Raw genomic sequence first — 6,573 nt, forward strand, 5'->3', positions numbered from 1 at the left:
TTTTTCCCCTCTGCCTATTTCTGTTGTAGACATTTTTCTTCTATCTCTCTCTCCTTTTTTCTTTTGGAAATCAGGATTTGCAATATTGTTACTGAATATGCATATCATTTTATCTCCTGCTACAACCCAGTTCTTGTCCAGAGTAACAGTATCTTTTGATTTGCACGTCGCCCTCATTACCTGTTAGCAACTTAAATGTGTCTATAATAAATGTTTGGGCATGCCGTAGTAAGTTGCCTGAGGGACAGCTGGTCACGTGTACACCAAATTCATGCTATTTAAGAAAGAAATTCCAGTCCTAAAGACCTAACCTAACTTTGAAGATAAGTAGATGATCTTTGCTGTGTTAGTTATGCAGTGAAAAATAGTACTTAAAAGTCAGATAATAGTAGCCAGCTCAGAGATAGCTCAATGGACTGAGCATGTGCGGGAGATCTGGGTTTGATCCCAGTGCCGAATGGTCTCCCAAAGCTCTGCCAGGAAAGACCCGAAGCCTGGAACAGGAAGTTCTCTGAGAACTCCTGGTTTGGCTTGCCTCCACTGCCACCCTGCACCAAAGTCAGACAATGAAGAATGGTTGTATATATGTTAATGATGGTGTTTAAAAGATGAAATAGTATGTGGTCATTTACTGTGACACTTAACACATTTTAAATGAGATGCCAGAGAGATACATCAATGGGCTAAGTGTTTATGCAGGAGACCCAGGTTTGAACCTCAGCATTGCACAGTCCCCCAAACACTGCCAAGAGACCCCCCTCAACCACTGAGGTAGGAATAGTCAGTCACTGAACATCAAGTCTAGACCAAACAGAGAAAGTAAACATACATTTTTTTAACAAAATGGTAAAGTACAATGTAAAAAGTGCAAAAGAAACAAAAGGACATGACTACAGTATCTTCTTCATTACACTGACAGAAAAATGGCGTGTGTGTGCCATAACAGAAGAAAATGATAACAATATAGATTTCTGGGGGAGTGATTAATCTTTCTTCTTCATTTTAATCTATTTTTTTTCAGTGTTTTCCAGGTCCAACATGCACTGCCTTTGTGATGAAAGGAAATTGCACAATGTTTTCGAAGGAACGTGCAGATCTGCACAGTCGCCTGAGTGAAGCTTGACTCCACATTTTTTTTCTGGGCATTTACATTCAAGATCAGATTTTTTTCCAGGAACAGACAGTTCAGTGCCTATTTACAGCTCCTCTGGTGTGTGTGTGTGTGTGTGTGTGTGTGTGTGTGTGTGTGTGTGTGTGGTTGGGGTGGTGTTATTTCTGTCCTTCTCATTTCCTCTTCATATCTTTCTTGAATCTTTCCTCTCTTTGTGCAGGACAAGAGAAAGCACACAAGCAGGCAGCGATGTGATAAGAGTGTCTTCATTGCACTGTGCTCTGATAGTCCTGGCAGAGCCACTTGCAGTCTATTTGCTGACGATAGACCTTCCCTCCCCCTCTGCCCTCCTGCTCTGCTCAGTATTTCCCCACCCATTTGTAGCCCCTGATCCATGTGAGATCAGCTCCGGCCTGAGAGTTCAGTTTCTCAGCTTTTCACTTGATGGCCAGCACTCCTGAATTCTGTTTCTTCCTAAAACTCTGTCACGTTAGGGAAGAGCAGGCAGACTAATAAAATCGAATGCTCATCTTCAGTGAGCGTGAATATAGATCCATATCCATGGCAATGACTTTCTCTATAATAGAAAAAAATGATCTTTTCAGAAGCATAGCACGACACACCCCAGTGCTGAGCCACATAATGAGTACGAATGTCAAAGCACTCAGAGGCCAGCAGGCAGACAGAGGTTTACAGACGTCCTAACAGTGCCCGGTAACAGCCGGTCTGTGCAAGGAATCCACGCCTCAGCATTGTTAGAAGGAGTCTATCTATATGGGATGGATCAAAGCAGTCATCTGTGTGCAATACAGATCAAAGACTAGCAGCTGCAAAAAGGAAAAAAAAGTGTCTGTGAAGAGGCAGGCTGGGGGATGGAAGGGAACTGAGGGACGTGTGGAGGGAAGTTGACACTGGTGCTGGAATTGGTGTTGGCAAACTACATGGCTGGAACTCTATTAGAGATGTGAATGTTAATCATGCTGCTGAATTTTTTTTTTATTTATGTGAAAAAACTTTTCAATGAAGAAACAAAGACCAACAACTGCAGCGCAGCAGGTGAGGCCAAGGATCAGACACCATCTTCAGGCAAACCTTGGCTTCCTGTCCCTTCCAGCAGGGAGGGCTGGGCCCCTCACTTAGTTCTCTGAGCAAGAGGACACCTTCAGGTTTAGTTGTGTGTGTGTGTGTGTGTGTGTTTTAAGCTTAGTTATTTACTTTTATTTTATTTGTGGTTTTATTTTTTTGTGGTTGTTGTTGTTGAGGGCTCCACGCAGCAGTGCTCAGGGCTTAGATTGTTCCTGGTGGGCTTGGGGGTCCACATGGGATGCCAGAGATCAAACCCAGGTGTCAGCATGCAAGGTAAGTATTCTATCTGCTGTACTCTTGCCCCAACTCCTAATATTTAATATTTTTGTTATGTTTTAGAGCTAAGCCAACTCTATTCAGGGTTTAGTCTTGGCTCTGAGCTCATGGATCACTCCAGGTGGAGCTCAGGAGGTCATAGGCAATGCTGGGGATCAAACCAGCTAGGGTGTATGCAGAATGGGTGCAAATGCCTTAACTACTGCAGTATCGCTCCAGCCCTGGACACTTTCAGTAACTCACTGTGACGTAACACTTCCTGCTCATCCTGAGTATGGTGGAAGCCAGCAACGGAAGGACAGATATTCTCTGGAACTCCTGGGAAAGGTTATCTCCAGGAAAGCAACGGGGAGTGACCAGTCAGGAGTCTGTAGTTCTCTCCAGTGCTTTCTTCATCGTTGCGGCTGTGGCTCAGACCCATACAGTTCCTTCTTTCCTGGGCACACACAAAATCTGGAGCCATTGGAGTGGGATTGAAGTCTTGGTACCCCAGGCAGACAAAAGTGGTTTCCCTTCCAGAACTGTCCACCCAGAGTGACTGACAGATCTGGGTAGATGCTAGTATTGCCAATTATGTTTATTTTTTGGTCACAGTCTTCTGTTTATGAAATTGGTATTTAGTTAGGTATTTTTTTTTTAATGAAAAGAATGTGTTACAGGGAAAACTGAGCTTGAATGTAGGAAGGTTAGGTTTGAATGGGGAGATTCTAGAAGTGGTGCCTCCAGGCAGGGTCCCCAATGTAATCACTCAGTATGATTGGCACATTCGGGTCTGGGAGGATTGAAGAGCAAAGAAAGGGCCTGAGAGAGGTCAGGGCACTGAAACACAGACTGTGCTTTCTGAGGGCTCTAGGTTCTATTTCTAGTATCACATTATTCCCTGAACATGTCTAGGAACAATCCCTGAGCAAAGAGCCATGAGTATCCCCTAAGCACCACTGGGTGAGTTCCTCCGACTAAATAAAAGTGAGATGAAGAGGTGGGTACATTTGGGTTTAGCATTGGAGCTGCCTGGAACTCCTCACACAGGACACACAAGGGAGTAGTGCTGTGGGGGAAAAGAGACCCTCAGTCACTGCTTTCAGCTTCTAGGGAAAACAATATACAGATTTCTCCAATAAACTAAGAATGGAGCATCCACTTGACTCAGCTATCTTACTTCTTAATATCTAACCCACTAAACACAGAAACATTAATTTGAAAAGATACATTTATGCTTTTTGTAGCTCTTAGTACAAAAACAGACTATGAAAATAACCCAAATATCCAACAATAGATGAATTGATATACAATGGAATACTTTTCAGCACAGGGGAAAATAAGGGCACGTAGTTGGACAACTACTTGGATGGAATAAGAGGGTATCAGGCTTAGCAAAGCAAGCCAGAAATAATGACAATAATAATATTTATAGGGGCCGGAGAGATAGCATTGAGGTAAGGTGTTTGCCTCTCATGCAGTAGGTCATAGGTTCGAATCCCGGCGTCCCATATGGTCCCCCGAGCCTGCCAGGAGCGACTTCTGAGCGTGGAGCAAGGAGTAACCCCTGAGCACTTCCGGGTGAGACCCAAAAACCAAAAAAAAAAAATTATAATATATAATAATAATAATGACAATAATAGGATGATCTCATTCATCTTTGGTATAGAAAAACAATTAAGGGTAGAGATAATATCAGTCCATAACAAACCTAGAATTATGGAATATATACATGAGCATGCCAGGTTTGGGGAGGGAGACAATCAATAAGTTGGCTGGAAATAACATAAAAATATTAGAGGCAGGTCTTGAGCACATTGTACGATGCTAGCAGCTCATGGAGGTATCAGGGTGCACTAAATCCATAACTGTCAGGTATTGGGGGCAGAGCTAGGAGAGATGGAATTCCAGATGAAGTGACATAGAGACTGGGGTAAGAATTGGGTGGGTGGCAGTTATACAGAGGCACTTCAAGTGACCAGGGTATACAGTAACTTTGAACATTGATACCATAAATTTGGACACTTTTGTAACCCTATTAACTAAACTATACAGAAAAAGAAATTGCAGTTTATATGCACAATGGAATATTATGCAGCCAAAGGAAAGATGAAATTATGCAGTTTTCTCTAACTTGGATGGAATCAAGTAAAGTGAAATTAACCAGAGGGAGGACAAATGCCAGGAAGTTCTCAATTATCTGTGCTCTATATAGTCACAACACAAGGGAATGGAAGATAACAAATGATGGTGAACCCATGTTCCTGGAGTACAGAAATGAGAAAGCCAAGGAAGAAGTGTGGGGTTCAGGAAATGAGGATAACGGAACACACCTGCTTCCAATATAGACTAGTCACATTAGCTACATGCTCTTAGGTAAGTTTCTTCTCATTTTTTTTCTTTTTTAAGAAAAAACTACATTTGTCTTTTGTAGAGGGAGAGGGAACCTTGGGTTCCCTGTGCTGGCTCTGTGCTCTGGGATCCCTTCTGGTGGTACTTGGGGATCCATATGTGGTGTTAGGGATAGAATCAGGGTCAGCAATGTGCACTTATACTCTCTGAACTATCTCTCCAATCCATAGACAAGCATCTACTTTTTCTGAGTTTTATGAAAAAGCCTCCAATCTCTTAGGGAAAAAGTAGGACAATTCTTTCTTGTAAGGTTGTAGTGAAGATTCTGCAAGATAAACCTTACACGTGATGCCACAGGCAATTAGCAATAGATGGGATTCCCATTGCTAGGGAGAGCTCAGCATGTCTTGTAGTGGGAAGTCATGTGTTTGATACTGGTGCCTTTTTGAGTAAGTGGTGAGCAAGTGGTGTGGCGCTGGCACACAGATCCATAATCCTGGCAATTGCCAGCACTTGATAGCCGCACCTCCGCCAGGTGTGTGTGTGTGTGTGTGTGTGTGTGTGTGTGTACAGAAAGCACCACCTGTGAAAAAAACTCAGTCATCACTGAGACGCTGAAGTTTGGCCCCGAGGAAACACCATAACCAAACTGTGTGTGAGAAGCACAACTAAAGCAGTGTGACTCTTAGTGTGTTGTTATTCTGTTAGCTCAACAATAAGCAACAAGGGGAGGGCAGGATAAAAAGAGAGGAAATGCTTTTGTCTGACCTATGACCTATGCAAAGAATATCCAGTGACAGACGGAAACCTCTTTCAGAAGAGGGTAAAGCATAAAGCTGGTTATTTTGTGGCAACAGGCAAGAGGACACTGCATGTGGCTTTAGTATCTTATTCTCCGGGAAGTTATAGGAAAACTTCAATAGAGAGAAGATTAGGAAAAAGGAGGAAAACTCAGCCAAGTTTCCACACTTCCTTCTTTGTTTACTGCTGTGTGTGTGTGTGTGTGTGTGTGTGTGTATGTGTGTGCGCGCACGCGCGTGCATGCAAGTGCAAGGACACGAGTGTGGTAAAATTCAAATAATGGGCCAGAGAGATAGAAAGTTATTTTCTGCTTGATGCTGACACTAGCATTTCATTTGGTCCATTGACCACTGCCAAGAATAAATCCCTGAGCATAGAGCCTGTGTACTGTCTGGTGTGACCCCCTCCCCAAACCAAATCAAACCAAACCAAATCAAACCAAACCAAACCAAACCAAACCAAACCAAACCAAACACATCACATCACATAAATTTTATGGTCTCAGTGATTTTCTAGGGAACAGTTGTCAGAATGATCACCATTGTTTAGTTCCAGAGCATCTTCATCATGAACAGAAGTTCCAGATCTGTGAAGTAGTCACGCAAGTTCTGATCCTATGTGAGCCCTGGCCATCCAAAGGCAACTTTCTGTCTCTTAAATCATCATGATGATTTAATAATATAGAGGTTAAGGCACTTGCCTTGCATGACTGATACTTATTTAAAACCCTTCATATAGTTCCCAACTACCATTGGGAGTGATCCCAGAGCACAGAGCCAGGGTGTGGCTCCAAAATTAATGAAAATAAGAAAAAAAAAGGAAAGAATGTCATATGTATTATATATTATGTCATATATATGAAAGAATGTCATATATATTCTAGACATTTTAGATAAAGGACAAGTCTGGAGAGACAGACACAAAAAGACAGCCTTTTTAACTTTTTGTTAAGTAGAGCTTCTCTCTAC

The sequence above is a fragment of the Suncus etruscus genome, chromosome 12 (assembly GCF_024139225.1).
Source record: "Suncus etruscus isolate mSunEtr1 chromosome 12, mSunEtr1.pri.cur, whole genome shotgun sequence".
NCBI classification, from domain to species: domain Eukaryota; kingdom Metazoa; phylum Chordata; class Mammalia; order Eulipotyphla; family Soricidae; genus Suncus; species Suncus etruscus.